This window comes from Monopterus albus, unplaced genomic scaffold (assembly GCF_001952655.1).
Source record: "Monopterus albus unplaced genomic scaffold, M_albus_1.0 scaffold50.1, whole genome shotgun sequence".
In the NCBI taxonomy this organism is placed as follows: Eukaryota; Metazoa; Chordata; class Actinopteri; order Synbranchiformes; family Synbranchidae; genus Monopterus; species Monopterus albus.
In genome coordinates, this window is record NW_018127930.1 from 3,636,033 (window position 1) to 3,660,266 (window position 24,234).

General features: G+C 39.1%; 1 protein-coding gene across 2 annotated transcripts in view; it reads left to right on the top strand.

Annotated features, from left to right (window-relative positions):
• The window catches only part of LOC109960802 (leucine-rich repeat transmembrane neuronal protein 4), a 101,434-nt gene that overhangs the window by 16,423 nt on the left and 60,777 nt on the right, over nucleotides 1–24,234 (top strand). The gene's annotated exons all lie outside the window — the stretch shown is intronic.

Consider the following 24,234-nt stretch of genomic DNA (forward strand, 5'->3'; position numbering starts at 1 on the left):
GGAAGTTTGAAATGTTCGGGTCCAGTTGTCAACAGTGTGTGAGAAGAAAAGTTGGAGAGAAGTCGAAGACTAAGTGCCTGCAGCCTTCAGTGAAACATGGTGGAGGCTCTGTCATGGTTTCAAGACTTCAAGACAGTGTCCCCAAAAGAATTCCAGTTGTGCTCAGTTCTAAGGGAGGACTGCAGAAGCTCATTTTTTCTGAAAATGTAGTTTTTTTAATATTTCCTGTATTTTCTGGTTATAACTCAATAAAGACACTGAGAAATAAATACAAATTACCATTACAACCTTGCTTAAACAGCAAAACTAATGATGGTCTAAGACTTTTACACAGTACTATATATAAGTATTTATATTTATACAAAAATAACATTGTTAATATATAAGGTCATAGTTTAATTGGGAGCCCTGGAGTGATGCTGCTGAACTCTTGCAGTCCACATCCTTACTATTGTTTCTGTTTAGCATCAAACTACAGAATGCAAAGTTGTATGTTGTACATGTTTAAATTAAAATTACTGTCTTTATATGTAAACAGGTATGATCCATTTAAGTTAAAATTCCTATGCAAGAAAGGCAAGGGTCTTTCTAACATCCATAGGCTGATTTAATTATTATTATTATCATTTTTTATAAGTTTTTCTCTGTCCCTCCCCCGTGGCTTTCTGCAGTCTCCTAATTATCTAAATACACTTATACAGGATTGTTATTGTAGTGAGGCATATTGGCATCAGCCCTCTGAGAGCAGAATGTGTAAAGCTATAGCCATATTATGAGGCATATTGCATAACTCTCATTTAAACCATTTGTTTAACCATATGGAAGAAAACAAAGTGAAGACCTTGCATTCTGTTAATTCCTGTCACATTAGTAGTTCTGTTTTCATGGGTTTCTTATTATAAAATCCTGCACTCTCTTCCATTTTGTTTCTAGAGGTATTCTTGGAAATGTACTCTCTCCAGCCTTATCTGTCCCTCTGTTTCATCTTAAAACATTGTAGTTGGGAGACAGGAACTATCAGTCAGCAGTCCACAAAGTCCTGAGTTCATCTCAGAATGGGCTCTGATCTTGCTTCTACATTTTGTTGCTCTCGTGTAGACATAAATCACTCAGCAGAACACGCTAGCTCATACTGAACTCTTTTACCCTCACAGCCTTGATTCTTCTCCTCAGGCTCGAGGCCATAGCAGCTCAGGTCTGTTCATCTCTCCTGAGTGGGAATTGCTTATTCCTCCAGTGTCACTCTTACCATTCCTTTCATTTGGATTCTGTGCCATCACTACAGTACAACTCACCCTAGATCTCTTCATATGATTGACCTCTATCAGCCCTCAGGTCCACTTGATGTAAACGTGAGTTTAGCAGCCTTTTTTTGTGAACTGCCTGAAGATGGTACAATTTTTTAATTTTCCTGTATCACTTCAGCATTCCCACAGAGAGGATTATTTCATCGTCTTCCTTTGATATTTTCCTTCATAGATGAATTCCTGATGTGAGCATTAGACTTGTCCTTTTCTCGTGTCTTTGACATTTAAGGCCTCTGTCACCCTTTCATGTACAGTATCAGAACAATTTTACATCCTTTGCCATTTTTTTTCTAACCCATCTTGTAACCTTGCTGCACTCCACAGTAAGATTTGTGGTTTCCTCCATGAGTCCTTCCTTCTCTCCATTCATCTTCTTTCACTTTGTGCAATTCTCATGTTTCTCACAACCCTATCATCATCTTTTGACCTCTACAACATTACATCCTGATCTTCTCATTTGTTGTATCCTGACTCTTGGCAGTTTAAATCCAAGTGAGCTAGACAGACAGCTGCAGTTGACAGAAAGTGACCTGTCTTCTTTGATAAATGATGATATGCCAGGCCTGCTAGTTTTCCCCCTAATTCATCCATTACCATCTCATACTTTAAGAAAAAAGTTCTGAAACTAATTTCTACCAGCAGTAATGCTACATGCCCTTTTGACTGCTCCTCCGCGACACTTTCTCTGATACTCCTCCTGACCTTTTCTAAATTACAATCACCCACTTACTATAATGTCACACTGCATATGGCTGGATTTCAATTAATTAATGTTGCTCTTATTTTTTAAGAAACCTAGGCAAGTACTGTATATTGCACCTACTGAATGTTTTACATTAGTACACATTTCTGAATAGGTCTCACAGATAAGCATCCTGAGGTTGCTGTCACTATAGTAAGTGTCATCTCACTGCAGAGATAAATAGCGTTTTTCCCCTTAACCATAAGAACTGACCATTCCACCTTCTCAAATGTATGGATTTGATGCTCTTCTCAGTTTTATATTAATGTAAATACATTTTTTTGTGTGTGTTATGAACTGTTAGACATATGAAACAATCTGGAGATGACACCTTGGGCTCTAGGAAATTAACTTTTTTTTTCAATTCATATAAAAAAAACAGATTCAGTCCTAGTCATCTGCACTGGATCATTATTTTGTTTCAATACTGCATATCTTGCCTACTGTTCTTATGTTGATGAAAATTAACTCTACCTATAAGTTCCACCCTGAAACTCGGAATTAATCAAGAGTTCCTTATCCATGAAAGACAAAGCAGATTGTAAATAAACTACTTGGAAACTAAACTACTTTTAATACGGAAAGATTATCCCCCCTATTCTAAGAAAACTATATTACATTTGTGGTAAGATTTGGGGTTAGCATCGGGTTCACATGCTTTGTATCCCCATTTGACCATCCCAATCTCCCCCAATGGTGTTTTGCATCAATATAAAGTAAGTAATATTTGTAATTGTTTTGTTTTATACTTGGAGAGTAGAGTAAACCAATTTAGCACAGCAATTTAGTACAGTAGTACAGAGTGCAATAAACCAAATTGAACCAAGATGGCGCTGCCTCGACTGTGCCCTCTCTCGTGTTTGTTGTTTTTTCCTTATTTTCTCAGTCTTCTGCAGCCCATCCCATTACCTTTACCAAAGAAGAGCTACTAAACATCAGATCATCAATGCACTCCAAACACCTTTTCTCCAGGTTTTATTCATTGTTACTAATTTCTCATGCACCACTATATAGTAGTAGCCATGGTTTAAGGTATGATGCTGCCTTCTTCTGTCCATGTTTCCTTTTCTCTACAGTCCAAGGTCATGGTGTCAAACTGTTAATTGCTCAGAAAAAAATCAACACAAACTCTGGGAGGCTAGCCAAGGGCAAGTAAGCTATCTGTAATTCAGTGTGCATGCTGAACTTCTCGATGCTAGTGTCTTCTCTCGACAATTAACAGTGTGGGAGACTTCAAATGTGCACTGTGAGTGAGTGAACATCTCTCTGATCTGCTAATCCTGTCTGTTTCACACTCTGGGTCCATGCTGCTGCTTTCTGCACCGCCGTTTGATCCATGCTTAATGAGTGTGTTAGATCACCAATATAGCAATTACATTACCTGGAAAAGAGGCAAGACTCATTTCCTTTCCTCCTAGTTTTCACAATGCAGCTCAAGTGCCTCATTATTGCTAAGCTTCCTGATGCACTGTTTCTGTTTATCTTTTCTTTTTGCCAGTGATACTCACCTTAAAACCTTTTACAAATTGCATTAAATGTTCTTGATCTGCACCTACTTGATTTCCCTTATTTGCTTCACTAATGATTCAAGTACTGCTGCTGAAGAAACAAAAAACTTTTTAAGTAAATTGGGTATGATAAAAGAAGCTCAGATTACTGACATAGAACAAATGCTGAAATGGTATTATCACATTCGAGCTGTGACTTGCTTACAGAGTCATCAATGCTCTGCTGTCTTTTTGACACAGTTTTTATTTAAAATGGCAACAATCCAAAATGTTCCTAAACTGCTAAACTACATCTATCCTACATACAATGCAGAAAATAATATAAAACTCACTGTAGCAAGCAAATGACTAGATTCTATCACATTTGTTGTCTCTGAAATTTCTGTCCTAATTTATTTTTAAAACAAGCGAAACAACCTATCAGTGCAGTAAGAGCTTTTTCACCTTTTTTTCTAGTGTGAATCATCCCATTTGAGGATTTTCCACATTTGTGTTTGCATCTCGGACAAGAAGGAATAAAAAACAGAATCTTGATTTCTTGAAACAAGTACACAGTGTGCACCCACATTTCGTCCATGATTTCAACATACTTCTCAAGAAAGAAGTGGCACTTCACAGAACAGTTTTATGCTGTTTTTGTCACTGTTGGTTGTCTGTGTCTTGTTTGTAATATTAAATGCATGTCAGTTGTGTGGACTAAAAGGAGCATTAGAGGACATTAGCTTGGCTCCAGCTCAATGAAGCATTCATTTTTTCTCATTAGATATATGATCATTTTCACTAAGGTTGAAGAGCTCACTTTCACCTTGCCCATTAGTCACAAAATTCAAATACTTGTAAATCAGTAAGTGTGAGGGAACATGAATATGAGTCATTCATGTATCTGCATCTAAGTACTTGGAGCAGCACATCTATTCAGGCTGAAAGGTGCTATAAAATGAAGAAGTGTCCCTGTGATAGGTGCTTTTAATCACTTCCCCCCAAGGAACACTCACTGAGTGAAGTACTTTTACTGAAGTTGTACAGACTTGTTCATTATAACCAGAAAGTGATGTGCCATTTAATGAATTGACAATGAGTCAAGTACAATTAGCCTGTCATCCTTTCATATCACTGCTGTCAGGTGAAAATATCCCAGGTTTCCAAAGCTAATTTTATATTTATATTTATTAGGTTTCATGAGACCTATCGTGTCAAGAAACTTAGAATTAATCACTCTTTCTTTCAAGGAACTAAACTCTGAGTTCTAGAAAGAGCTGCTATCTGATTCTATAGTTTGCCCTAATTCATTAACTACTGTAATTAAAAGGAATACTTTACAAAAAGAGATAGTAGGTGCTTTGTCTTTGCAGAAGATGGCTGTGCTCTCTGGTTTTAACATCACATTTTACAGGGACATTTCATTATATTTGAGGCTGCTGACCTCATGTACATACAGTAAGCCCATATTTAAATATCATTAAAAATAAAATCTAACATGGCATTTAGTAATCTGTCAATCAAGCACAGTGTATAAACACCCACACAGTGCTGAGAAGTGGTCTAATCAGAAAACGGAAACCACCTGTGAGGGTTTAGCAAGGATGCTATGCAGTAGAGACCAGGAGTTTAAGACCCCTACAAGGCCACAAGATGAGTTCTGTTTGGTATTTGCATCTAACTAGTTTCCCAGATAGATATTAGTGGACATTAAGCAGAGCAATCAGAAGCTCTAAAACAGCATATGATATCAAGGCTGTAGTTTCTTACACGAAATAACTTCTCCAATTCCAGACAAAGTCCACCATCTACTGGCTGAACATACAGATTTAATGTCAGAGTTCATCTTGAGCAAACATGAAAACATTATTCAGGATGATCTCACTGACTTAAATGTAAAACAATTATAACTGATGAAAATGTCAGTTTCCCAATCCATTGTGTAACTGTATTAAGTCTAAACAAATACCTCTCTTTCTCCCACCTGAGCTGACCTGAGCTGAGGAGATGCTTGTGGTTTTATTGGCCTTGACAGCACTGAAGTCATCCTGTTCAACAGATTCAACAGGCAGAAAAGATGGCACTCAGGGGTTGAAGTGCAGTAAGACAGGTAGGCAAGTGAATCTGGCAGAGAGGCACATTTAGCAGGATGGGTTATTCGACAGGTGGACAGGAGAAGCAGTTAGAAAGCCAGAGAAATCAGGCAGTCGTCCAGAATGGACAGTTAGATTGGCAGGCATCCGTCTACAAAGGCACACAGGGCTTTGTCCATGGACAGCTGTCCATCCTCTGATCTGTTGTGGCTCAAAGCTGTTTTGGTTTTTTGTTTGTTGAAGTAAGATAAATTTGAGGCGAGGCCTAGCAGATTGACATGTTTTTCTCAGTGGTCAGATCACAACTGCTATGCACTGAGAACTGTATGTGTGTCAGAATTAAAAGGCGCTTTTGATGAAAACTGTGTCAACATTGTTTGGTTAATTATGCAGCTGGGTGGATAAATTACAGCTAAGATGAAAACACAAGAGTACAATTGCAATTATTGCTAGACTAACAGTTTCAGTATTATTAACACTAAAGCTGTTCTAGTTAATATGACAGAATCTTCACATCAGTTCACTACCAGGGCCCAATAAACACATTGTTCCTTTAGAGTAATGAGCTCATTAGAAGTACAGTTCAATGTCACGTTATTGTGAAGGGATTATGCATTTCAAAAATGGATAAGTAACTAATTTATAGCAAAGTTAGTTGTATCACTATTGTCAAACCAAATGGACACCATATAAGTCTACACAATAATTCAAAATGTTGTTCAGCATGATCACATTAATTGTGAAAACTAAAGAGGAACACTGTCAAGCACTGTAAAGCACTGTTAACATCTCTCAATATCATATTCATTCAAACAAATCATATTACATGCATAAATTAAAAGACGTGTTCTGTAAGGTTGCCTAACACATCAAAAAAACCCCAGCCCAGCAGAAATCATCGCACAAAAGAAAAAGCCATCAGACATCACATTTCCGATGCTGCTGTGAAGTGTAGCCAGTCTTTTATCCCACATAAAGAACTCTCATAAAGGGATGTTGGTGAATGAAATGTATTGATGTTGAAAATCTAATGAAACTTTCGATGCCTTTCAAGTTTGATCCTTGTGTAGGTGTTGGAGCAGGCTGACTGTATGTGCTGCATCCACCAATGCTGGCATACAAATTGACCATCATCTCTTCAGCTTGGCTATTCTGTGCGGTTTCATTCCGCTGTGTCTCCTATTTCTTTTAAAGCCCTTTTCTCTGCTGTGTCAAGAACATTAGTTTTAGTTAATTATCTGTGTGTGTCAACCCCCAGCATCCCTTTCTGTGGCCTCACTGCATCAGCTAGATGCAGGTTGTCTTCTGCTGCAGGAAAATGTACACCTCTCATGATTGATGACTTCTGTTCTCTCACGGCTTCACCTTAGTGCTCACATCCAAGCTGCATGAACATCATATAAACACAACTGTAAGAACAAGTCCAAACATGTAGTTCACTTTTTTTCATGTGTAGTGTCTTAACACACGTCTCTCTTTTCATAAATGACTTGTGAAAAAAGAAAGCATTATTTCTCTCCAGTTTAACAATATCTGGCCTATAATGTAACACACTCCATGTAACAAATATCATATTTTTGTAGGTTGTCTTTCACAGCAAAATATAGTGGACTCACTTATCAATTGGATTAGCAAAGTAATAAAAGTTCTGCATTGACAAAACTGACAATGTTGGGGACAGACTGTGCCATGAAAGTAGTAAGGCTACTTACACACCAGGATCCTTCTCTGTATTCACCAGCTGTCTTTTGAAATGACAAAAAGATCACAGATAATGATGATCATAAAGTGATAAAATGAGGAAGTCTGCAAAAAAAATCTGTAAACATCTTTTGAAAAATGCAGGAATAAAAATAATATAAATTATGAATGACCAAGTTTGCATGATTACAAATTGTTTCCAAGTTTAGCATTTTACTGTTCACCATCACATTTATTTGTACAGTGCCAGGTATACATGGCATGACTCCCTTAGAACGGGGACCAAACATAAAATGGAGCAATGAGCCCCAGTTGAGCTCCATGTTTTGTGCATGTTTTATGTTTACAGTTTTATTTTAAAGAATCCTTATTCACTGCCTTTCAACCTGTACCCATCTCAGTCAAGCAAAGTGTCAGCCCACATGGTTCTGTGCTAGGCAACAGCATATGCCAGTTGGCTCGTTCACTCTGTGGAGAATAACAGGGAGGATCAAACCAGCCTTCCACCAGCTGGGGTTATAAACATTTTTGACAGTTAGGGCAGGCTAAATGTCCAGGATGACATCATCCAAAAAGCATAGCTGGCATTGCAGTAACAGTTTAATGTATACACCATGACAGGGCAACTAGCTTAAACTGTAGACACCATAAATGGCATTTAAATGCCACTAAGTGACGACATCTGTAATACTGATTTGACTTTTACACATACAACGTTCATCAATGTGTTAACAACTCAAAAACATTTGGTGTGTGTGTGTGTGTGTGTGTGTGTGTGTGTGTACTGATCAAGAACACTGTACATACAGTAGTAGATTATAAACAGCAGTTGCTTTATATTTTGCCCACACCCCAAGAAATCTGGATCCCTAGGCCAAAATAAACAGATTTGCTGCATGTCAGTTGGTTTGTAGTAATTTGATAAATTTGAAAAGTGTAACAAATTATTCTTTATTTAAGATTAGTACCGTATACTGTAAGCATGCCAGGTATCAAGATTAGATTTTGGCACAGGGGCCCTTTTACAAGACAGAACCTCAAGTGACAGGTTATGACTGGGAAGACAAATAAGCTTGAAAAAAAAAGTATTTCTGTTTCAGTTGCATCAATTTTGCTGCTTTAAAAAACAAACAAACAAAAACTGTTCATTGTGAACTGGGTTCAGTTAAGTTAGATAAATGTATCATGTACTTTGCAGTAGCGAATCGGGCACCATCTAAGATGTCGTGTCATTTTAGAGTTCACACATAAGAATAAAACATTTTGAACTCCATGTTCTTTCCTGTTACCCTCATAATGACTCATACTGTGAAAGACTGGTGGTGTTCCTAGGGCTGTTAAAGGGCAATTAGAAGTCTTCTTTGTACTGCAGAAGTCATCCTCTAGAACTCCTCATTCTACAGTATCAGTGTAAGTGGAGTATCTCTTGGTTCTGGTTCACTGGTTGGGAAATGTCAGAAGAATAATTCATAACAAAAACAATTAGTAGTTGCAGCCTAATGGGACAAAGGTTTGCATTTTCTATGCCCCAACTGTTGTTTTTCAACCTGTGCCTCTTTACCTCATGCGTATTCAGTACATGAAACCATCATGAGACTGTCTTTTTCATCTGCAGTGTGTCTGATATTTCATTCATTTATTATGCCTGATGTGCGTGCGGCCTTTGAGATATGAGCTCCACTGCTACCTTGCCACTGATTATAACCATTAACAAGCAGTCTGTCTGTGAATGAATGGGGTCGCTACCCTCAGCATTAAAACATTCATCAGGGAATATGATTTACTGGTTGAGCAGGATGCTCTTTGTAATGTGAATATTTAAAACAGGACATATTCCACAGTGCATCACAATCAACAAAAATAAATCGGTTTAATTAACCATCTCAGCCATTTTTCTATTCTGATGTGATCTATTGAACTGTTCACATCAGTGTCAAATACATGACAATACAACTTCACTTCTGACATAACTGAGCCCTCGCATTTGAAGAAAGATTCCGACCTTTAACAGTGCACTAATTTCTGAGTGGAGAACCATTACTGAAATAGTTCTGTAGTCGACCCATTATAATGAAATTCTGCATTCCCATATTTTTCTAAAGAGATAGACTGCCCATAAATTAAACTGTTAAGCAGATTTTGTTCTCCACTCTTTTTAATCAAAGCAGGTAGAATTTTTTTCTCAGTTTTCTCATAATAAGGGCCAAGTGCAGGGCAGTAATCAACATTAGGCTAACCAGAATTAGGTTAACAAATTGATGTTTTGGACCTATGACCGCTATAGCTGATGCAGGTAGAATATTCTGCAGAGTGCACATGAGTCCTTGGGTAAAATTAAAGTGGCCGGTGCCAATCTGGTTATCCATTCAACCATGAATTACATTGCCTGCATAAATGATACACATACAGTACATAGAGTGCAATGCAGGGAACCACGATAAATACAGAAAAGGTAGAATAACACATAGTCCCTGGGTATTGAAGGTCTTATTTCATATCTTAGACTTTTTTTCTCAAGAGCATTTTATGCTGTCACCTAAATTTATCAAGTCAGTTACATAGGAAGCTGTGGTACATAAAGGGCATCGGAAAGGAGTGGAAAATTACAGGTTGGCCCCAAAGATAGGAGTAGACAAAAGGAGAGAAGGGAGCGATAGGTAGGTGTAGGATTTGAGGACGGAAAGAAATTGATAGTTTGAAGGGTAAGCTGGCAAAAGCATACACAGTCGCTCTCTCAGCTCTCTCTGACCTGAGAAGCACAGTCTGTTTGATTTAGTGCCAATCAGAGTTTCTAATGTCTGTGCAGCGCATCATAATTTATTAGGATTATCATAAACTTGTGCGGGGAGAAGGTGCAGGGGCACTTGTGTGAACCTCTCAGAATGAATTACTCGCTGCATGCTGGACACGTCAGTCAGGCTAGAAATGGCCATACCTGCATTTTCCCCATTGTTTTTCTCCAGTCTTTCCATGTGGCCCGCCAAAGCCCACAATAAATATTCATCCAATCATATTCCACCCTAGATGGGGCCAAGGATATTAGGTGAAAGAGAGCCAAAGGCAGGTTTTAATTACATTCTGGATTACAGAGGACGTCTGTGTCATCAACCTCAGGAGCGGGGACACTGATCTATCCAAAATATATAATAAAAGGAAATGCAGAAGCTCACTGAAGAAAGTCAGTTAGCCTGAAGTACAGACAAATTTAGACTAGCAACTTATGTTTCTTGTTGTGAACAATAAATACAGCTTAATTTTTATCTACAGTACCTTTATGAGCAGAAGTACTGATGTTAATATAATTAACAATTAATTATTAATTTTTTTTTCACCCGACTGTCCCACCCGCACCCAGATTTCTAAGGGTCTATGGTCCTTTTGTGGCAGCTCAGCTCCCTGCTCAATTTCAATGTTGGGTAAAGGGGGCACTTGTTTTTGTCTTTTATCATCTGCTAAGCCTTTTCACTCTATTTTGATCACGCAAGAGAAGTAAAGGGCCATTGAAAGCATTGCCTTGAATAATATAGTGGTGAAGCTTTATTGTATTTGTCCAAAACTAAGAACCCTCTTCAGCTACTTTAGCCTCTTCATCATGATAGAGCAATGATGAAATCATTATCTCCGGGCAATGTGTAGGAGAAGAAACATGGGTGATGATGCAACTTGACAAGGCTGTGTAGAGGTAACTACATTTTTTTTAAATCTCATTTGTACTGTGTTAGGATACAAAATAAATACCAAATGTGAGCTCATTTAGAGGTTAAAACTCCAAAAAGTGGGAAACATGTAATTGGAATAAGAATCTTTCACCCAGTTTTTTTTTTATCCATTTTAACTTGTTTGAATTTTCCTGCTGCAGTGATCTGCCTTATTTATTCTTGTGTAAAGATACCGACACTCATTTCTTGAAAATCACTGAATTATTTCACTTAGAGTTGTTTAACTGCACTGATACACTGCTACTTCCTTATTCACTTATAATCAGAAATGACATGAAAACCTAATTTTGCAGGGCACAGTGCAAACTGAGTAGGTAGCTTCACAAAGTACAGGCCATGCACCTTAACTAGAAAATATTTCACCTATTTACAAATTCACACAGCATTAAATAAATGTGGCTTATAGTAAATGTCATTTGAGCAGGCAAGCATAGTCTATTCATGCTAGGTTATCGCTGTCATTTTTAGGTGTTTATAGTAATTTACTGAATTTACAGCATGGCTTTATAATCAGTGTGGTGGCCCACACTGATTGCAAAAACACACATTCCAATGAATGGATAGAAAGTCTGTGTAACAATAGATGGTCTGGCTTTTGGGAGTTGGTTTGGGGGCTGTACTGGCATGAAGCTCAGTGGGAGTATGAGATGCGGGCAAACTGGATGCCTAATTAATCCAGCCTTTCTTAATTAGTCTCCCTCCCGTCCATGACGCACTTGCCAATCTTCTGATGTGCCCTTCTCCCTCCTCTGCTCTCCCTGTCATATGGGAGAAAAAAGAGGAGGGATCATATGAGTTTTATTTCTCTGTCTTTCTCCCTTTCTGTCTTGCTCTGTCTGGTATGGTCTTTTCAGGCTTGACCGGATGGTGACAATATGTTCCAAGGTGATAAACAAGAACATTCTGCTGCAGAGGGCAGCTTAGGCAAAGCTATGACTGTCTGTGCTGTTGCCTGTGTTGCCACTAGAGGACCAGACAAAAGCCCAGCTGAAGGCAGCAGAGATTGCCTTCACCACATTGTCTTTAACGCAGGTGGTCAGTGTGCAGCTGGATGGCACGGTGCCCCAAGTGCTTCACCTCCTGCGTGCAGATCATGGCAGTATCTGCAAACACTGGCACAGAAAAACACTGGATGCATCCCTCATGCATGGTGGGATAACAGGCCACATCGCTAGCTATAACCAGTGCCAAGTCTGTTATGCTCAAAGACGTTGACTTTAATGACACTGTATAATGCCGAAGCCCAGCCCACTTACTCTGTACCCAGAATAATGAGGTGGTTAGTCCACCAGTGGCCATGGCTATTCAAAATGACTGCATTGTGAATACTGATCAAGACACTTGACATTCTTATGCACCATGCTGGCTTTATAATGAGCTACATGATTAACTCATCAGGGCCTGCTTGTCCTTTTTGCAGGAAGTGTAATATAATCTGCTTTAAACATAGAGATTAGCACTGTAGTGATTATATTTTCCCAATTTAATACTGAATGAGTGCTAAGCAGGAAAATATGATATATACAGTATATAAAGCTCATACCTCCACGGGGGAGACTGTCTAAAATAGAAACTAGGAGATGGTCGAGGTGAAGTTGTCTTTTACACTCCAGAAGCTAAAGATCCCTTTTCCTCCATGTGCCATCTCTAATAATGCTTCAAATGTCAAACCATAGTCTTGATTTCCTTCACCTTGTCTTCACCATATTAGATGAGCCTTGGTGGCATTTCGCAGTGCACTTGGTTTCGGATTAGATAAAAATCCTTCAGGTTATTTCAGACAGCGTGGTATCTCTTTAGGTTTCAGGTGGAATCTTAAAGGTTTATGATTGAGACATGAACATATTCTGCAGTGTACCTTGTTTAAGTTAGAGAATATTATACAGCTCAGCTCTTAGAGACCCATGATAGAGTGACTGTGGATAAAACACAAGCCAGAGTTGTTAGCTTTTTGTGGTTTCTATGTACCGTCTTGGCGAGTTTGATGCCCCTGCCTGTAATCCCGGGTTACTCCACGGCTGTGTGGGTCTGAGATCTGGGAGCTTTCAAGGTTTTACACTCTAACTGGTGTATATAGTGACTCACCACTACACTGCACTCTGCAGACTTAACCATCACAGTCCCTCAGCACAAAGAATAAATCTGTTTAGTCTGTTTTACTGTTTCTTTCTCCCACATTTCTTGTTTCTTTGACACTATGATTCATCAGCTTTGAATCTCCTCTTTGAGAATATCACAATATTTTTTGGTGATGTTTTCTTTTTTGTTTTGGGTTTTTTTTTTTTGGCCTGTTCAGTGTGGTCCATTTCTTCTGTGTGGGTTTTTGGTCGTCTCTGTCTCTATATTTCTATAGCTCTCTCTTTCCCAGGGCTTTCTCTGCATTATTTGCATGGCCTACTTTCGGTATGGGGTTTAGTTAATACCCACAAGTAGACGCTCTCTTAGTCATGGCAAGTAGACACCCCTGCTTTGAGTAACAGAGGCTTTCCTGAATTAAAGCAATCAACTTAAATCTTGATTTGTATAATGCCAGTTATACCATCCAGGACCGTACTTCCTTTCAGGAGCCTGACAAAGCAATCATTTCTGCAGGGTCAAATTAATTCATTTCTTTCTCCAAGAAAGACATTTAATACAATAGCTATATCAACACAGCTCTTCTCAAGAGTATTACATAATCTGTACTCTATAATCACAACACTGCTTCTATATCATTGCTAGTGAGACTAATTTTAGTGTTTCACTTTTACCACAACATAGAAAAAAGAGTAAGAAGTAAAAATGACTGAGTCCTGGAGTGGGGATTGGCAGGGATTGAAGCATGTACATAGTACATGACTGGCACATTATAAGATTTATAAAAATGCACCACAGGAAGAAGATTGGCTTGTGTGGGGGGGAGGGCCCTTCAAGGCATCTGCTGCTAATTAACATTATTGATCCAAGCCAACAGTTTTTTTTTCAGCAGAGGAGAAGTCATATCATTTTGAGTTTGTTCATGCTGTATTTTGAATGTCTTAGAACAGTCACTGCCATGAAGTGCAGTAAGATTTTTTTTTCCACCTGTCACAGTCCCTTTTCAAATTGTGTTTCAAATGTTCAACAGCTGAATTTGGTCAAGAACAGACAGCTGTGCTGCTTTCAGCTGAGTGGCATGTGTGCAAATCTGTGATTAATTTTCCTCTGTGCTTATTATAAATTTAGATTTCCTGAAAACATATTTCGAGTATTTGGGTGCTAGATGATAAATATGTGGGGTTTTGCATTTGCTGATGTTATGTGCAGTATATAGATAGATATACACATCTATCAAGGTGTATTTCTCCATATAGGGCACTCCAGTCCTTAAAATGCTCCCTACAAAGATAGGAGGGGGAAAAGATTCACATGGAAGTGTCAAATGCATTTGCACTTCATAGCAAGTGATCATTGGTATTCACACATTTGCATGTATTTCTGCAGTATTTGGGGGGAAAATAAGATCTATGAAAGCTAATCTCCCACTGCATTTGCAAGGCTTTCTGGGACACCGGAACCCCAGGAGGAAGCTGTCTGTGCACTATAAACAACTTCTTGTAGTTTGTGTTGGGGTTCCTTTGAGTGAACAGGAGATAGATGGAAGCAACAAATAAAAGATGGGAAATGGATGAGAGATAGGGAGGGAAGACCAGGGTTCACGTGGCCGACTGGTAGAGAATGAGAATTGGCTGTTTTTCATTTCACTTGTCGTAAAAGAAGCACCTGTCACAATGAGGGCAATGTCACCAGGACAGACAAGGTTCCCATGACAACAGGAGATTTTTTTACCCATTTTTTCTGATTTGTGTTGAGCTGTTGCATGGTCTTTAAGCAAGTACAAGCTACCCCTCCACAGAACACTTGTTCTGTCCATGCTGTGAGAACAGTGTGGTAAATTCTTCTCTTTTCATTGTCCCTTTGCTCTTACATGTCTGTGCTGCTGTTCAGCTGTACTCATATCAAGCTGTGCCTTTTGATAGTCATTCTGCTTGTTTTACATGAAACACTGGCAGAGAGCGTTAATTTATAGTCTGTTGTGCTGTGGCACCACTAATGTCTTACATCTGTGTTTAACATCTTGGCTAATCAAGTTTTCATTATCACATTCCCAGACACTTCAAGTTTTGCCAAGTGTGTTAGATAAAAGCTGGGAACATAGAGTCTGGGATCCCACTTTGTCCAGCAGAACAGAGTGCACAGGTTAAAATGCCAAGGCTGTCTATAAAGATAACAACAACCCATCAGGTTTAGGATGTTCCCTCCGCTGCCTGTGAAATCTCCATGATGAAACGTATCAGTGATGTGATCCTGGATAAGGCGCATCTCAACACTGACACACAGCTGATTTGGTTCGTCTGAGTGGTTTAATAAAAACGTCTTCTCTCTGTTACTGTTACACTGAGTGTCAGTTCCCCTAAATAACACACACACATGCACACAAAGGAAGTTCTCTTTTTGTCATAGTTGGCCATTCACATAGTGCTGCTTTTATTTGCCCATGTTTTGAAATATCCATCTCTGAGATTTATGCCACATACAATGAAGATAGCAAATTTTAATTAATTTAATTGAAAGTATTCCTAATCAAAACCCACTATGATAAAGTCTGTAAATTATCACAACAACCTAGGATTTGTATTGTAAAGGTACTGCACTGTTGAATTTCTTCAAGGTAATCAGTGCTGTGAAAAAAGGTGTGGAAAAAAACAATCTGCAAGTTGAGACACCACTACAAGTAGCAGTTTGAGGTGAAAATATGTTTTCTTTTGTAGTTTGGGTGAATCAACACTTGGTGGAGTCAGCGTTTGTGTGAGGCTTTTCTATTACAAGGAGCTGTAAGTGATGGCACTGATTTAGATAAGATCTCCCATAAAACACCATCCAAACTGTTTTGTGGTTTGTATTGCTGAGGCATTGTTGGCCTTGCACACAATCAGACCCGTTATACAAAGAAAAGGAGTTCTAGCAGAATAAGATGCCACTTTTCTGTTGTCACGCAGTTGGAAAGTGATGAGGCCAATCTGTTTCATGCAGGGAGAGACAGTCCCCTGTAGGCTTACTGATTTTAAGGCAGTACGTTTATGTTATGTTCCACCATCTCTCATTTTGGGCCCTGCAGGTGGGCCTTTTTTCTGGAGCACAGATTCTAACTCCCCATCCCCTCTTGGCATTGAGTCACTTCTCAAAGCACTGACAGACCTACAGTATCATGCACTGTTTTCAAAATTTATTTACTTTGAGTAGCAGTTATAATCAAGGTTCATTTCACCTTCAGTGAAGCACATTATTGTGTGCTATTTCAATATATTGTGTTTTGGTTTAGAATAATTTCTGGCATATCACATATTTTCAATAGTAAATAACAAATGACATTGAGGCAGTGAAAAAAATTGTGAATTTAATGATATGAATCCAGTGATGATCAATGTCTTGCGGTTCTTTGCAGTGCAGTTATTATATAAAACAAAATGGTTGGAACAAATGCAAGTGAGTGAGTCAATATGTAGCATTTATATGCTAAATATAAATTAAAAAAAAAACTGCCATCCAGTTAGCTGCAGTGTACAGATACTGTATCCCGCCAGCACATGCTGTGTCTAAGGTCTGGTTTGCACTTCATGTACAGTACATGACATGGACACAATGATTAATTATAGTTCTCATCAGATTCCTTTCTGGATGGTTGGTATGAAGAGATGTTCAGCAGCTCAATTTACAGCAAATGTAGTAAGAGGAGGCAGTTGACTGTCGTGAGAAATGCATAAACACATTGAGTATATCACCTCTCTGACTCCTGCACAACCAGCAGTGCTCAGTTAAATCAGTCTTGAGCTGGGCTGTCAGATTGAGGGGTCAAAGTTGGGAAAAAAAAAAAACTCTTAATGACTCCCAACAGAGACAAAATTAAGATGTGGTCTCTCAGTTAAGCATGATGCAAATACACTGGAAGTGTGCATTGATTTTTCCATCATGTCAGACTATTCATCAGCGCCAAATCTTTTCCAAGTCTTTCCCAATTAGCTTTCGGCCTGGGGAACACTGTCTATCCCCATCTGCCCATCTGCCTGTCAGTGGCTTCATTTCGCTGAAGGTAAAAAAATGAGGAAGAGAAAGTAGGGATGGGAATTTGGGTAAAAGCAAACAAGCAATGGACAATTCTGTGTTTGGCGGCTACGGGTGAGGATGCTTGGCAGATATGTCCATTACCAAAGCCAGTAGGGGTGGTTTGGAAGTGTAAGGACTCCCTGAGAGAAATATTGTTGTTTGGGTGATAGTGAAAGGCACAATGCCCACTCACTCTCTTGTAGCCATTTATCAATGAAAACACAAAACTTGTTCGCCATACAGTTTCTGCCAAGGAGAGATGCAAATTTCTCATTTCTCTCTGAGATTTATATGTCACTGTTTCTGTCACTTGTATTAGCTCCCCTTGGGGTGGAGCTATCACTGCATTGCCCTGAAGGTTAGGAAATCTGGTCCAGATAATGACCTGTCTAAGAGGACTCTCCCAAAAGGTTTTGGCACTTGAAGTTTGTGGAGTCAGATAGACATTCTGTATGAATGCTGCGTCATCATTGTCCTCTGGCTGCTTTTGCTCCTCCACTAAGAAAATAGCTCCCCTCTGAACTGAAATGAGTGACAGAACATATCCTCAGTCACATCGCATGCAGCGTCTGTCTGTATCTTCAACTGCCAAAAATTGGCCACATGCCACTGCTGTCAATTTGGGAGCTGGAATGAGAAATCTGTGTGGAGTAAATGAGATAAAAATAGCCCTGTCTGTCAAATTTAATTTGACATCCAGTTTTCTCCCTGTGGGGGTCTTTTGCCTTTCCCCTCTCCCACAGTTGAATAGTGTGTAATTGTATTTGTATGGAATAACTGTTATAATTCACTGGCCATGAGTGGTTTCATCCTTTGGAATTGGCTGCTCACTCATGGTGAGGCTTTGACCACATGAACATATAAATGAGAGTCCATATTGTAGCAGCTTTAGTGTCCTTACTCGTTTCACTCATTGGCATTCCTCTTCACTTTTTGTTTTGATGGGTGGTGTAATTACTGACACCACAGGGGGGCAGCTGAATTTTGTAGTTTGTGGAAAGCCTGCCGGGAGCTGCCCACTAGTGGGAAAGAAAAGGTCCACGTCACCCTTCTGTAAACTCATCAACCAATATGCAACAACCAATAAACCCAAACTTTGATGGGAAAAATGCATGTACACACACTGATGTTGAGACATGGCTACATAGTATCAATCATTCCCATAACACAGTGAAAAATTCACATGGCAGAGCATGTAGACACATACTGTGGAAATGTAACTGTCCGCCCCTGCACACAAACAGATAAAGTCGCCATTGGCCTGGGCTGCAGGACGATAAATTTCCCCCCGCATCTCTTTATGGATTGCACTTTTTTATTTTGCTGCTGGGGTTTTATCTGGGGGCAGCAGTAGCTGAATCCACATATCCTGCCCTGGCACAGTTGGGACTTCACCTACAGTGCATTAGTTCTCACATGAGGAATGAGTTTTTTGATGAAACAGCCCACCATTCTCAGGCTGATGGAACACCACTATGGGTTTACCCACAGTGATCTAATCCACAGCTGGACCCAGACACTAGCTGATATACTAGTAAGAGGGTGGCCAGACAGCTAGAGATTGAAGGAGCTGAATAGAAGAGATCCGGGGAAAGAGCGAGGGACTGAACCAGAATGAAAAGGATATATACTCCGTGAGAAACAGCATGAGAAGATCCTCCATTAGGGAGTCCATATTTGGCATGTCTGTGTATCTCACCCATCTCATTGGCAGATAAACAACTCCTTGCATGACTGCACGTTCAGTGGTGGGTCAGTATACTGCGTTTAAGAGGGTAGACTGACAGAATAAACATCAATAACAACAACCACAGTAAGCAACAGCAACAAACAGTTGGGGCAGTGGTGCTGTGGTGACCCTGGAGGTCCAAAGGCTGCATACAGAAACTTGGGTATGACTCATTGGTGGGCTATAATAACCAGAGATGGCCATTAGCAAGGTATGAGCTGAACAGCATAGGCCCTGGGCCCCCAGCACCACAGAGGTTTAGACTGTTATGACAGGCTCAAACTTGGTGTGCATCTAACAAGCCTCCTGGCAAATTGTGCTTCTGTATTGAGCATCTCCCCTCCACACTGCTGGAATTATTTATTAACCTGAAATATCTGGACTACATTTTTAAACTGATCCTCAGGCATCTAATTGCACTTCACCCATATATTCTTATGTAACTTATATACATTTGGATATTCTTGAACCAATTTAAATTATTATTTTTATTATATCTCCTGTATGATTTCAGATGCATCTCTTCAGACCTTATAACTGTGCATGAACTATGCAGAAGCTTCTAACTTCTAATTGAAGCTGTGTCTGACCTTTTGTGCTGTTTTTACCCTCAACGCACTGCACCAGACAGGGGCATCATCCGGCAAAGGTGCTGCCCTGACCAATCATGTATGGGTGATGATTGGGGACATGGACACCCACACGAGAAGACCTTTTTGTTTGCCTTGTTAGCATGAGCATTCACTACTATTCACTGTCAAATGCACCATAATGACACACCATGCGTTTTCATTAGTACTGGATGTTAAACTGTGTTTTTTACCTATCAGTGCTGACACACTGGTGGTAGAGTTGTTGCTAAGGTAGAGTAGGCTACGTTAGCAGCATGGCTAACCAAAGCACAATGGAAGCTAACGGGCTGGAAACGGGAATGATGCCAGTCGCATTGACTACTTACAACGGGGTCGTATGGAACACTCCCCCTGCAAACCCCCGACCAATGCAGCTGTGTGTTAAAACAGCAGGGAGTTGTGTTTTTGCTGGACTATTGTGAATGTACCTTCACTTTGCTGTCACACTCTGTCATACTGGTTGGGGCTGTTATTCTGTTATATACTGATACTGCGAGACAGCTTTTGCCTTGATAAGAAATATTATCACATTTTAATATCACAAGATCTTGTGGCATCACACCCCTAGTAGCAGTAGTTTGTTTTTTTGTTTGGTTTGCATTCCGTGATATTGATAAATTGCCAAGATTTCAGCCCTTGCCTTGTCTCCACCCGTTGTTTTCCCCTTAGTGTTTTCCTAGGCCCTCAACTTTGTTCTATTTTCCCTGCTCTCATTACCTGCTTGGGTCAACTATGCCTTTACTCACCTGCATCTCATCTGTGTAATCAAGCAGCCAGGGCCAGCCAGCTTTCTGTAGGCACTCCTTGCCAAATTGTTATTCGTGAACTTGCCTATCATCAATTTCCAGTGTTTGTTCTGTCTGTTTATCCCAGTTTGGGCTTGTTTGCTCCCCTTGACTCTGACCCTAAAAGGAGGTTGTTTGTTTTAGTAAGATTAGAAACCTTGCATGGCCTTGACTTTACCTTAGTATTGAATGAATGTGATTTTAATTTGGGAGTAATTTGAGCCGTGTGTAACATTAGTGCTTGTGTCACAGTAGCACTAAACAGAGCGTTCTACTGGATTGCCAGATGTACTTGTCAATCAGCTAACATTAGCTTTCTATTGCACTTTTTGTACCAGTCTCTTGCTGTCTACCACAATGTCAATTGAAAATGACTTACTCTACTACTGACATTTTGTGTACACCTTGGTCATGTGAGCTCAGTTCATACTAATTAGAATGCCATCTAACACTCTGAAGCCTGGTCTTTTGCCTGCCATATACTGGGTGAAGCAGTGTGATAATAGGGTACAGGTCTGGGACAGCCAGAAAGTGAAGTGCTACGATAAAAACATGGAGACAGCTGTGCCACATTCTGGCATCCTTCTCTTTTTCAGCATTGCCAGGTTTTGTTTGACACATTTTCCAGTTTTATGGCCATTGCAGGAACTGGAACCTAGTTTTGCACCTGCTCAAAATCGACCATCAGAGTAAGACCTACCTTAATCTATGTACTGAGTTTTTGTTGCTTTATTTTTATGCTTTATTATTATTATTATTATTATTTAAAAACTTTAGCCCCCTATTTATCAGTTGACCACGTGTGTCACTATATTCATCTGGAGAAACCTAATCTGAGTCTCTGCATTTAAGTTTCCCAAAATCTTGTACAATGTACATATTAATGATATTATATTATATAGCTTATGTCATCTATGAAATTACTTGGGAATGTTTAATTTATCCTACAATGCAGCACCACTTTTGTTTATGGAAAAATGTAGGTGCCTACCAATAGGTGAACTGATAATAGCTTCACATACCCAGCAAGCTATTATATTTACTATATGTGTATCTTGAACAAGACACTTACTCCAGAGAATTGCTGTTTTTAGAGCTGTTCAGTTACCAAATGGAAAAAACAACATTTAAACTGGGTGACACTGAAATGAGAAGCTTACTTTATAATCATGTAGTGATTTTGTTGTACAAGAACAAGCATGTCAATTCAAATTTCTGTGCCTAATTCATGTTGGCTTAGATCTCTGCTCTGAATTTTTCTATCTTGTCCTTTGTTGTTAATCAAAACAACAGAGTGCGATTGCTGAGAGACTGCTACAGGTTTTCTGTGTTCTTTATGATACTGTAGTTTATAGTGCACCAGGCCACTGAAAATGAGCAGCTTTGCTTGACTCAGCAGGTATCTATCTCCTGCTCCTCCTCTTAGACAGAGCTGGACACCAAGCAGACAGAAGCATAGAAGTCGGTGGCAGGGCTGAAGAAAATAGATCACATAAAAACAACACAAGCTGACTGTAAATGAGCACTGGAGCAGACACTGGGGAGTGTAGCGGGCACAGAATGGCATGAGCTAGGTGAGGCAAGGAGCCAAAAGGCGTCAAACCAGACACTCTGATTCAGCATCTCCAATCATTCACACTGCCTTGAGCCACAGCAGGAGATATTATGGTTTTCTTTTTTATTTTTTTAATCATTGACTCTCCATGTGAGTGACAGCTATCTATAGTGATTGACACTAAGTGAACTAGTAGCCTGCTGGGGGAGTGGGAGAGCAGGCTAATTGACTGTCTTCCAGCTGGTTGATGGCTGGCTCCGGAAGAAACAGCAGGCCTGCAGCCCACCACCATTTTTCTCTGCAGATAGCCTGGAAATGACGAATCTTTCTGGAAAGTTTTGGCAGAGATGCATGAGCGTGTCTAGTTGATTCACACTTTGTCTTTTCCATAAGCATGTGGATGTTGTGAGTCATCCCAACTACCATCCTGGATGTGGAGAGTTTTCTTTTCTGCTACAAATACTGTCTCCACGCTCCAATGGCAGAAATTAGAATTAGATGGAGCTGAGGGGATCTACTAAATAAAACATTTTGGTGGTTGAATTATTGAGCAAATAAAGATTTATACCTGCAGTAAAACAGCAGAGCCTGATGGTCTTTTTTGAACACAGCAGCAGAATCAGTCAGCAGTAGAATCAGTCATCCAGTTATTTACTCCAGCCTTCTAAACTAGACTAGGAGATTTTTTCCCAACAAAATTATGATTAGTAAATCATGGATATTACACATAGATCATGTGCATGCACTGGAAGTAAGGACCAAATTGTTGGATCCTTGGTGGGCCCAACAAGACAGAAGAGACATTTACTGTCAAGTCTGGTGTGAAAAAAAGGCCTAATTTCAGATGAAAATGTGTGCATTGTCAAGAATGATTTATTGAGTGTAATATCAGAATAACGGGATCACAATTTTAAGATCTCAAATGAAGAAAGAAAGCAATATCAGAACTCTGAATGGCATATTTTGTTTTCTTTTTCTGCCATTATTCTACTTAATTCCAAGTAAATGCAATACAGCTAGCTTTGTTATTATTGCTGTCAAAGTTAACATGATAATAACGTGTTAACACAAATTCCTTTTAATGCCATTAATGATGCGTGATTAACAAATGCACATACTGTGGTTATGATCCTCAGCCCATCCCGTAGTTTGGGAATCAGGAAGTGATTCAGCAGCAGAAATTTTAAAACATTTAAAAGTAGCAATACATAAGTGTAAAAATACTTTGTTACAAGTAAAAGTCCTGCATTTAAACTGTTACTCAAGTAAAATTACAAAAGTATTAGCATCAAGACATACTTAAAAGTACTAAAAGCAAAAGCACTCATTTCGAATGGCACATTTCACATTCCTGGATATCATATTATTGTATTATAATTATTGATGCATTATTGTGTACATCAAATTTAATGTAACAGCTAGTAAAGGGGGAGCTAGTTTTAACAGGCTTATATGAATTACTGCTGGGTAGCTTGTGAATTTTCCACCACAGATCAATGAGGTCTCATACTGTAGTTGTATAAATCTGGTTATAAGAAGATTACTAGTAATTCAAGTCATAAAATAAATATAGTGTGGTAAAAAGTACAATATTTGCCTCTGAAGTGCAGTGGAGTTAGGGTATGAAGTAACAAAAAAATGAAAATACTCAAGTAAAGTACAGATACCTCAAAACTGTTCTTAAGTACAATATTTGAGTAAATGTATTTAGTTACCATCCACCACTTTTTAGAACAGATTTAAAAACTGTGAATAATTTGTGCTTAATTGCAAGTTAACTATGGACAATTATGTGATTAAATATTTTAATCAATTGGCAGCATTGTTAATTATATAGAAGTTGTGTGGTAACAACATTTCAAAAAGCCATTTATTTTCTGCATTTAATTCAGCGCTATTTGATTTTTATTCTTTATGCATAATTCTAAGACAAACATCCCAGAGGACAAGACCAACAACACTATTTCAGCACATGTTAAATATCCTCTTGAGTAATTCTGATAAACAGTATTTGATCCCAAGCTAATATCCATTTTAATTTGCAGTATATACACAATGTCTGCACTGAGGTCATTGATATTGATTTAATGTAAGCTGCTTCAATGGGAAAAAAATGGCATTTACTGAACCCCTACACACTGGGTTGCTTTTGAAGTAAATTTTTGAAGTGGAAAGATTGTACTGTTCCTACACATTTCATCTATGGTAACTTTAAGACAAATGAATACATTGGTTTAACTGCATCTCTAGAAGAATTATTTTCAAAGTGAACGCTTGATGAACTATAAAAATACAGTAGTCAACTCTTATGCAAGCCACTAATCTATATAACTAGCTAGTTGGGAGGTAGAAGGACCTTTG